Consider the following 11286-nt stretch of genomic DNA (forward strand, 5'->3'; position numbering starts at 1 on the left):
TCCTCAGATAAAAACTACAAAGACACTTTCTGAGAAACTGCTTTGTGATGTGTGAATTCATCTCACAGAGTGACACCATTCTTTTCATTGAGCAGTTTGCTAACAATGTTTTCGTAGAATATGCAATAGGATATTTGGGAATGCATTGAAGCCTATGGTGACAAAGGAAATATCCTCAGTCAAAAACCAAAAAGATGCTTTCTGAGAAACTGCTTTCTGATGTGTGAATTCGTCTCAGAGAGTTACACTGTTCTTTTTATTGAGCACTTTGCTAACACTGTTTTCTTGGAATCTGCAATGGGATATTTTTGAGCACGTTGAAGCTTAGGGTGACAAAGTAAATATCCTCAGATAAAAACTAAAAAGAATCTTTCTGAGAAACTGCTTTGTGATTTTTGAGTTCATCTCACAGAGTTACATGATTCTTTTCATGGAGCAGATTGATCGCTCTGTGTTTATGGAATCTGTAATGTTGATATAGGAAATATTCTCAGATTTAAACTAGAAAGAATTAGATGGTAGAAAAGAAAATATCCTCAGATAAAAAGTAGAGAGAATCTTTCCGAGAAATTTCTTTGTGATGAGTGAATTCATCAAACAGAGTTACTCCTTTGTTTTCTTTGAGCAGTTTAGTAGCACTGTTTTCGTGGAATCTAAAAAGGGAGCTCCTAGAGGCCTTCGGTGGAAAATGAAATAACTTCAGATAAAAACTGAAGAGAAGCTTTGCAAGAAGCAGGTTTTTGATTGGTCTATTCATTTCAAGGAGTTTAACATTTTTGTTGATTGAGCAGTTTGGCATCACTGTTTTTGTGGTATCTGAGAAGAGATATTTAGGAGCACATTGAAGCCTATCGTGATAAAGGAAATATCCTCAGATTTAAACTAGAAAGAACCTTTCTGAGAAACTACTTTGTGATATGTGATTTCATCTCACAGGATTACACCTTTCTTTTCATTGAGCAGATTGGTAACTCTGTTTCTGTGGAATATGCAAAGGGATATTCAGGAGCTCGTAGAGTCCAATGGCAAAAAAGGAAATATCTTCAGGTAAAAACTAGAGAAAAGCTTTCTGAGAAAATCTTCTGTGAAGGGTGCATTCACCTCATAGAGCTAAACATTCTGTTGAGGGAGTACTTTGACATCACTCTTTTTGTGGTGTCTTAGAGGGGATATTTGGGAGTGCATTAAAGAATATGGAGGAATAGGAAATATCCTCAGATAAAAACTCGGAAGAAAGTTCCTCAGAAACTACTTTTTGATGGGTGAATTCATCTCACAGAGGTAAACCATTCTTTTCATTGTGTAGTTTGGTAGCACTGTTTCTGTGGAATCTGTAACAGGATATTTGGGAGCACGTTGAAACCGATGGTGACAAAAGAAATATCCTCAGGCAAAAACCAAAAAACAGCTTTTTGAGAAACTGCTTGTGATGCATGATTTCATGTCACAGATTTACCTTTTCTTTTCAGGGAGAAGTTTGCTAACACTACTTTCATGAAATCTGCAAAGGGATATTTACGAGTGCCTTGAGGCCTACAGTGAAAAACAAAATATCCTGATACAAAAGGTAGAAAGAAGCATTCTGAGAAAGAGCTTTGTGATTTGTGAATTCATCTCACAGAGTTACATGATTCTTTCATGGAGTAGTTTGGTAGCACTGGTTTTGGGGAATCTGAGAAAGGATATTTTAGATCGCATTGAAGCCTTTAGTTACAAAGGAAATATTCTCAGAAAAAAACTAGAAAGAAGCATTCTGAGAAACTTATTTTTGATGTGTGAATTCACCACACAGAGTTACACCAATTTTTTCATTGAGAAGTTTGCTAGCACTTTACTTGTGGAATCTGCAATGGAATATTCGGGAGCGCACTGAGGTATGTGGTGAAAAGGAAATACCCTCAGTTAAAAACTAGAAAGAAGCTTTCTGACAAACTTCTTTGTGATCTACGAACTCATCTCACAGAGTTACAACTTAGTCTTCATGAAGCCATTTGCTAAGACTGTTCTCATGGAGTTTGCAAAGTGATATTTGGTAGCCCATTGAGGGCTATGGTGAGAAAGGAAATATCCTCATGTAAACACTGGAAAGAAACGTTCTGAGAAACTACATTGTGACATGTGAATGCAACTCACAGAGTTACAGTTTTCCTTTCATTGATCCGCTTGCTAACACTGTTTTCTTGAAAGCTGCAATGGGATATTTCTTAGCGCAATGAAGTTTATGGTGACAAAGGAAATATCCTCAGATAAAAACTAGAAAGTAGCTTTCTGAGAAACTTCTTTGTGATATGTGAATTCATCTCACAGAGTTACAACATAGTCTTCATGAAGCAGTTTGCTAACACTGTTTTCGTGGATTCAGCAAAGTGATATTTGGGAGTGCATTGAGGCTAATGGTGAAAAAGGATATATCCTCAGACAATAACGAGAGAGAAGCTTTCTGAGAAATTGCTTCCTACTGTGTGAATTCATCACACAGAGATTCACATTAGCCTTATTTTAGCAGTTTGCTAACACTGTTTACGTGGAATCTGCACAGTGGTATTTGGGAGCTCAATGAGGGCTATGGTGAAAAAAGAAATATCCTCAGATAAAAACTAGAAAGAAGCGTTCTGAGAAACTGCATTGTGATGTGTGAATGCAATTCACAGAGTTACACTTTTCTCTTCATTGAGCAGTTTGATAACACAGTTTTCTTGAAATCTGCAATGGGATACTTCTTAGCAAAATGAAGCTTACAATGACAAAGGAAATGTCCTCAGATAAAAACGTGAAGGAAGCTTTCTGAGAAACTTCCTTGTGATCTGTGATTTCTTCTCACAGAGTTACACCTTTCTCCTTATGAAGCCTTTTGCTAAGACTGTTCTCGTGGATTTTGCAAAGTGATATTTGGGAGCCCATTGAGCACTATGGTGAAAAAGGAAATATCCTCAGATAAAAACTGGAAAGAAGCGTTCTGAGACACTGAATTGTGATGTGTGAATGCACTTCACAGAATTACACTTTTCTTTTCATTGACCCATTTGCTCACACTGTTTTCTTGAAATCTGCAATGGCATATTTCTTAGCACAATGAATCTTATGGTGAAAAGGGAAATATCCTCTGATAAAAGCTAGAAAGTAGCATTCTGAGAAACTTTTGTGCTTTGTGAATTCATTTCACAGAATTACATCTTTCTCCTCATGAAGCCATTCGTTAAGACTGTTTTCGTGGAATTTGCAAAGTGATATTTGGAATCTCATTGAAGGCAAAGGTGAAAAAGGTAACATCCTCACATAAAAACTGGAAAGAAGCATTCTGAGAAACTGCATTGAGACATGTGAATGCAACTCACAGAGTTACACTTTTCTTTTCATTGATCCGTTTGCTAACATTGTTTTTTGAAAATTGCAATGGGATATTTGTTAGCGCAATGAAGCTTATGGTGACAAAGGAAATCTCCTCAGATGAAAACTAGAAAGTAGCTTTCTGAGAAACTCTTTTGTGATATGTGAATTCATCTCACAGAGTTACAACTTAGTCTTCATGAAGCAGTTTGCTAACACTGTTTTCGTGGAATCTGCACGGTGATATTAAGAGCGCATTGACACCCATGGTGAGAAAGGAAATATCCTCAGATAATAACTACAAAGAAGCTTTCTGAGAAATTACTTTATGATGTGTGAATTCATCACACAGAGTTAAACCTTTCCCTTCTTGTAGCAGTTTGTTAACTGCTTTCGTGGATTTTGCAAAGTTTTTTTTATGAGCTCATTGAGGGCTATGGTGAAAAACGAATTATCCTCAGATAAAAACTTGAAGGAAGCGTTCTGAGAAACTGAATTGTGACGTATGAATGACACTCACAGAGTCACACTTTTCTTTTCATTGATCCGTTTGCTAACAATGTTTTCTTGAAACCTGCAATGGGATATTTCTTAGTGCAATGAAGCTTACGTTGACAAAGGAAATATCCTCAGATAAAAAGTAGAAAGAAGCTTTCTGAGAAACTACTTTATGATGTGTGAATTCTTTTCACTGAGTCACACTTTCGTTTCATAGAGCAGTCTATTATCACTGTCTTTGGGGAACCTGAGAAAGGATACTTTGGATCGCATTGAGGCCTACACTGATACAGAAAATATCCTCACATAAAAACGTGAAAGGAGCCCTCTAAGAAACTTCTTTGTGATATGTGAATACATTTCACAGAGTTACAATTTAGTCTTGATGAAGCAGACTGCTAACACTGTTTTCATGGAATCTGCAAAGTGATATTTGGCAGCGCTTTGAGGCCTATGGTGAAAAAGGAAACATCATCAGATAAACACTGGAAAGAAGCGTTCAGAGACTGCATTGTGATGTATGAATGCAACTCATGGAGTTACACTTTTCTCTTCATTGATCTGTTTGCTAACACAGTTTTCTTAAAATCTGCAATGGGATGCTTCTTAGCGCAATGAAGCTTATGGTGACAAAGGAAATATCCTCAGATAAAAACGTGAAAGAAGCTTTCTGAGAAACTTCTTTGTGATCTTCGAATTCATCTCACAGAATTACACTTTTCTCCTCATGAAGCCTTTTGCTAAGACTGTCCTCATGAAATTTGCAAAGTGATAATTGGGAGCCAGTTGAGCGCTATGGTGAAAAAGGAAATATCCTCAGATAAAAACTGGAAAGAAGCGTTCTGAGAAACTGAACTGTGACATGTGAATGCAACTCACAGAGTTACACGTTTATTTTCATTGATCCGTTTGCTAACACTGTTTTCTTGAAATCTGCAATGGGATATTTCTTAGCGCAATGAAGTTTATGGTGACAAAGGAAATATCCTCCAATAAAAACTAGAAAGTAGCTTCCTCAGAAATTTTTTTCTGATATGTGAATTCATCTCACAGAGTTACACTTTTCTCCTCATGAAGCCATTCGTTAAGACTGTTCTCATGGAATTTGCAAAGTGATATTTGGGAACACGTTGAGAGCTAAGGTGAAAAGGGAAATATCGTCAGATAAATACGGGAAAGAAGTGTTCTGAGAAACTACATTGAGATCTGTGAATGCAACTCACAGGGTTATATTTTTCTTTTCAATGATCCCTTTGCTAACACTGTTTTCTTGAAATCTGCAATGGGATATTCCTTAGCGCAATTAAGCTTACAATGACAAAGGAAATATCCTCAGAAAAAGACTAGAAGGTGGCTTTAGAGAAACTTCTTTGTGAAGTTGCTGAATGTGAATGTAAATTCACCTCACAGAGTTACAAATAGTCTTCATGAAGCAGTTTACTAACACTGTTTCCATGGAATCTGCAAAGTGATATTTGGGTGTGCATTGACGCCCATGGTCAAAAAGGAAATACCCTCAGATAATAACTAGAGAGAAGATTTCTTAGAAAGTTCTTTGTGATATGTGAACTCATCTCACTGAGTTACACTTTCGTTTCATGCAGCAGTCTATTACCACTGTCTTTAGGGAACCTGAGAAAGGATATTTTGGATCGCAATAAGGCCAATGCTGATAAAGGAAATATCATCAATTAAAAACTTGAAAGAAGCTTTCTGATGTGTGAATTCATCACAGAGAGTTTAATCTTTCCCTTCTTGGAGCACTTTGCTAACACGGTTTTCGTGGATTCTGCAAAGTGATAATTGGGATCTCATTGAGGGCTAGGGTGAAAAATGAAATGTTCACAGATAAAAACTGGAAAGAAGCGTTCTGAGAAACTGCATTGCCATGTGTGAATGCAACTCACAGAGTTACACTTCTCCCTTCATTGATCAATTTGCTAACACAGTTTTCTTGAAATCTGCAATGGGATCCTTCTCAGAGCAAGGAAGCTTACAGTGACAAAGGAAATATCCTCAGATAAAAACGTGAAAGAAGTTTTCTGAGACGTTTCTTTCTGATATGTGACTTCATCTCACAGAGTTACATTACTATTTCATGCAGCCTTTTGCTAGCACAGTTTTTGTCGATTCTGAGATCTGATATTTCAGATGGCTTTGAAGAGTGTTAGGAGAAAGGAAATATCCTCAGAGAAAAAGCGGAATGAGGCTTTCTGAGAAATGGCTTGGTGATGTGTGAATTCAAGAGTGTTAGGAAACTGCTTCCTGAGAACTAAGCTGTAACTCTGTGGGAGGAATTGACAGATCACAAAGAATCTTCTCAGAAAACTTCTTTCACGTTTTGAATTCATGATATTTCCTTTATTAGCGTAAGCCTCAATGCGATTCAAAGAAATTCTGCTCAGGTTCCTCAAAGACAGTGTCAATGGATTGCTACAGGAAACATAAGTGTCACTTTCTGAGATGAATTCACACATCACGTAGAAGTTTCTAAGAAAGCTTCTTTCTAGTTTTCGTCTGAGGATATTTCCTTTGTCACCATAGGCTTCATTGCGTTCAGATGTATCCCATTGCAGATTTCCAGAAAACTGTGTTAGAAAACTGAACACTGAAGAGAAACGTGTAACTCGGTGAGTTGCATTCACACATCGAAATGCAGTTTCTAAGAAGGATTCTTTCCACTTTTGATTTGAGGATATTTCCTTTTTCACCATAGCCCTCAATGAGCTCTCAAATATCACTTTGCACAACACAAGATAAAAGAGTTAGCAAACTGTTCGCAGAAGGGAAGGGAGGAACTCTGTGTGATGAAATCAAACATCAGAAAGCAACTTCTCAGAAAGCTTCTCTCTTCCTATTATCTGAGGATATTTCCTTTCTGAACATGGGCCCCATGGGCTCCCAAATCTCACTTTACAGATTCCACGAAAAGAGTGTTAGCAAACTGCTACCTGAGAACTAAGCTGTAACTCTGTGAGAGGAATTCACTGATCACAAAGAAGTTTCTCAGAAAGCTTCTCTCACGTTTTGAACTGATGATATTTCCTTTCTCAGTGTAAGCCTCAATGCGATCCAAAGAAGGCCTTCTCAGTTTCCTAAAAGACAGTGTAAATGGAATGCTGCATGAAACATAAGTGCAACTCTGTGAGATGAATTCACACATCACCCAGAAGTTTCTAAGAAAGCTTCTTTCTAGTTTTCATCTGAGGGTATTTCCTTTGCCACTGTAAGCTTCATTGCGTTCAGAAGTATCCCATTGCAGATTTTCAGAAAACTGTATTAGCAAACTGAACACTGAAGACAAACGTAAAACTCTGTGAGTTGCATTCACACATTGAAATGCAGTTTCTCAGAAGGCTTCTTTCCAGTTTTGATCTGAGGATATTGCCTTTTTCACCATAGCCCTCAATGAGCTCACAAATATCACTTTGCAGAGCACAGGATAACAGAGGTAGCAAACTGTTCCAAGAATGGAAGGGGGGAACTCTGTGTGATGAAACCACACATCAGAAAGAAATCTCTCAGAAAGCTTCTCTCGAATTATTATCTGAGGATATTTCTTTTTTCACCATGGGTATATAATGGCTCCCAAATCTCACTTTGCAGATTCCATGAAAAGAGTGTTAGCAAAGTGCTTCCTAAGAACTAAGCTGTAACTCTGTGAGAGGATTTCACAGATCACAAAGAAGTTTCTCAGAAAGCTTCTTTCACGTTTTGAACTGATGAGATTTCTTTATCAGCGTAGGCCTCAATGCGATCCAAAGAAGTCATTCTCAGGTTCCTCAAAAACAGTGGTAATGGACTGCTGCATGAAATATAAGTGTAACTCTGTGAGATGAATTCACACAACACCAAGAGGTTTCTAAGAAAGCTTCTTTTTGTTTTCATCTGAAGATACTTCCTTTGTCACCGTAAGCTTCAATGCGTTCAGAAGTATCCCTTTGCAGATTTCCACAAAACTGTGTTAGCAAACTGAACACTGAAGAGAAACGTGTAACTCTGTGAGTTGCATTCACACATCGAAATGCAGTTTCTCAGAAGACTTCTTTCCAGTTTTGATCTGAGGATATTTCCTTTTTCACCATAGCCCTCAATGAGCTCCCAAATATCACTTTGCAGAACACAAGACAAAAGAGTTAGCAAACTGTTCCCAGAAGGGAAGGGTGGAACTCTGTGTGATGAAATCACACATCAGAAAGCAACTTCTTAGAAAGCTTCTCTCTAGTTATTATCTGAGGATATTTCCTTTCTGAACATGGGCCCCTATGGGCTCCCAAATCTCACTTTGCAGATTCCACGAAAAGAGTGTTACAAACTGCTTCCTGATAACTAAGCTGTGACTCTCTGAGAGGAATTCACAGATTATAAAGAAGTTTCTCAGAAAGCTTCTCTCACGTTTTGAACTGATGATATTTCCTTTATGAGCGTAGGCCTGAATGCGATCCAAAGAAGTCCTTCTCAGGTTCCTCAAAAGCAGTGATATTGGACTGCCTCATGAAACATAAGTGTAACTCTGTGAGATGAATTCACACATCACCAAGAAGTTTCTAAGAAAGCTTCTTTATAGTTTCATCTGAGGATATTTCCTTTGTCACCATAAGCTTCATTGCATTCAGAAGTATCCCATTGCAAATTTCCAGAAAACTGTGTTAGCAAATTGAACACTGAAGAAGAACAGGTAACTTTGTGAGTGGGCATTCACACATGGAAATGCAGTTTCTCAGAAGGCTTCTTTCCAATTTTCATCTTAGGATATTTTCCTTCTCACCATAGCTCTCAATGAGCTCCCATATATCACTTTGCAGGACACAAGATAACAGAGTTAGCAAAGTGTTGCAAGAAGGGAAGGGTGGAAATCTGTGTGATGAAAACACACATCGAAAGTAATCTCTCAGAAAGCTTCTCTCTAGTTATTATCTGAGGATATTTCCTTTTCACCATGGGCCCCTGTGGGCTCCCAAATCTCACTTTGCAGATTCCACGAACAGAGTGTTAGCAACTGCTTCCTGAGAACTAAGCTGTAACTCTGTGAGAGGAATTCACAGATCACAAAGAAGTTTCTCAGAAAGTTTCTTTCACGTTTTGAACTGATGATATTTCCTTTATGAGCGTAGGCCTGAATGCGATCCAAAGAAGTCCTTCTCAGGTTCCTCAAAAGCAGTGATATTGGACTGCCTCATGAAACATAAGTGTAACTCTGTGAGATGAATTCACACATCACCAAGAAGTTTCTAAGAAAGCTTCTTTATAGTTTCATCTGAGGATATTTCCTTTGTCACCGTAAGCTTCATTGCATTCAGAAGTATCCCATTGCAATTTCCAGAAAACTGTGTTAGCAAATTGAACACTGAAGAAGAACAGGTAACTTTGTGAGTGGGCATTCACACATGGAAATGCAGTTTCTCAGAAGGCTTCTTTCCAATTTTCATCTTAGGATATTTCCTTCTCACCATAGCTCTCAATGAGCTCCCATATATCACTTTGCAGGACACAAGATAACAGAGTTAGCAAAGTGTTGCAAGAAGGGAAGGGTGGAAATCTGTGTGATGAAAACACACATCGAAAGTAATCTCTCAGAAAGCTTCTCTCTAGTTATTATCTGAGGATATTTCCTTTTCACCATGGGCCCCTGTGGGCTCCCAAATCTCACTTTGCAGATTCCACAAACAGAGTGTTAGCAAACTGCTTCCTGAGAACTAAGCTGTAACTCTGTGAGAGGAATTCACAGATCACAAAGAAGTTTCTCAGAAAGTTTCTTTCACGTTTTGAACTGATGAGATTTCCTCTATCAGCGTAAGCCTCAATGCGATCCAAAGTAGTCCTTCTCAGGTTCCTCATAAACAGTGCTAATGGACTGCTGCATGAAATATAAGTGTAACTCCATGAGATGGATTCACACATCACGTAGAAGTTTCTAAGAAAGCTTCTTTCTAGTTTTCATCTCAGGATATTTCCTTTGTCACCATAAGCTTCATTGCCTTCAGAAGTATCCCATTGCAGATTTCCAGAAAACTGTGTTAGCAAACTGTACACTGAAGAGAAACGTGTAACTCTGTGAGTTGCATTCACACATCGAAATGCAGTTTCCCCGAGGGCTTCTTTCCAGTTTTGATCTGAGGAGATTTCCTTCTTCACTATAGCCCTCAATGAGCTCCCAAATATCACTTTGCAGAACACAAGATAACAGAGTTAGCAAACTGTTCCCAGAAGGGAAGGGTGGAACTCTGTGTGATGAAGACACACATCAGAAAGCAATCTCTTAGAAACCTTCTCTCTAGTTATTATCTGAGGATATTTCCTTTTTCACCATGGGCCCCTATGGGCTCCCAAATCTCACTTTGCAGATTCCACGAAAAGAGTGTTAGCAAACTGCCACCTGAGAACTAAGCTGTAACTCTGTGTGAAGAATTCACAGATCACAAAGAAGTTTCTCAGAAAGCTTCTCTCACGTTTTGAACTGATGATATTTTCTTTATCAGCGTAGCCCTCAATGCGATCCAAAGAAGTCCTTCTCAGGTTCCTCAAAAGCAGTGTTATTGGACTGCCGCATGAAACATAAGTGTAACTTTGTGAGATCAATTCACACATCACCAAGAGGTATCTAAGAAAGCTTCTTTCTAGTTTTCATCTGAGGATATTTCCTTTGTCACTGTAAACTTCATTGCGTTCAGAAGTATCCCTTTGCAGATTTCCAGAAAACTGTGTTAGCAAACTGAACACTGAAGAGAAACGTGTAACTCTGTGAGTTGCATTCACACATCGAAATGCAGTTTCTCAGAAGGCTTCTTTCCAGTTTTGATCTGAGGATATTTCCTTCTTCACCATAGCCCTCAATGAGCTCCCAAATATCACTTTGCAGAATCCACGAAAACGGTGTTAGCAAACTGTTCCAAGAAGGGAAGGGTGGAACTCTGTGTGATGAAGTCACACATCAGAAAGCAATCTCTCAGAAAGCTTCTCTCTAGTTATTATCTGAGGATATGTCATTTTTCAGCATGGGCCCCTGTGGGCTCCCAAGTCTCACTTTGTGTATTCCACGAAAAGAGTGTTAGCAAACTGCCTCCTGAGGTCTAAATTGTAAATCTGTGAGATGAATTCACAGATCACAAAGAAGTTTCTCCGAAAGCTTCTTTCACGTTTTCAACTGATGATATTTCCTTTATCACTGTAAGCCTCAATGCGATTCAAAGAATCCCTTCTCAGGTTCTTCAAAGACATTGTTAATGGACTGCTCCACGAAACGTAGGTGTAACTCTGTGAGATGAATTCACGCATCACCAAGGAGTTTCTAAGAAAGCTTCTTTCTTGTTTTCATTTGAGGATATTTCCTTTGTAAATGTAAGCTTCATTGCGCTAAGAAGTGTCCCATTGCAGATTTCAAGAAAACAGGGTTAGCGAACGGATCCATCAAAAGGAAAGGGTAACTCTGTGAGTTGCATTCACGTGTCACAATGCAGTTTC

This window comes from Trachypithecus francoisi, unplaced genomic scaffold (assembly GCF_009764315.1).
Source record: "Trachypithecus francoisi isolate TF-2019V2 unplaced genomic scaffold, Tfra_2.0 Contig00671, whole genome shotgun sequence".
NCBI classification, from domain to species: domain Eukaryota; kingdom Metazoa; phylum Chordata; class Mammalia; order Primates; family Cercopithecidae; genus Trachypithecus; species Trachypithecus francoisi.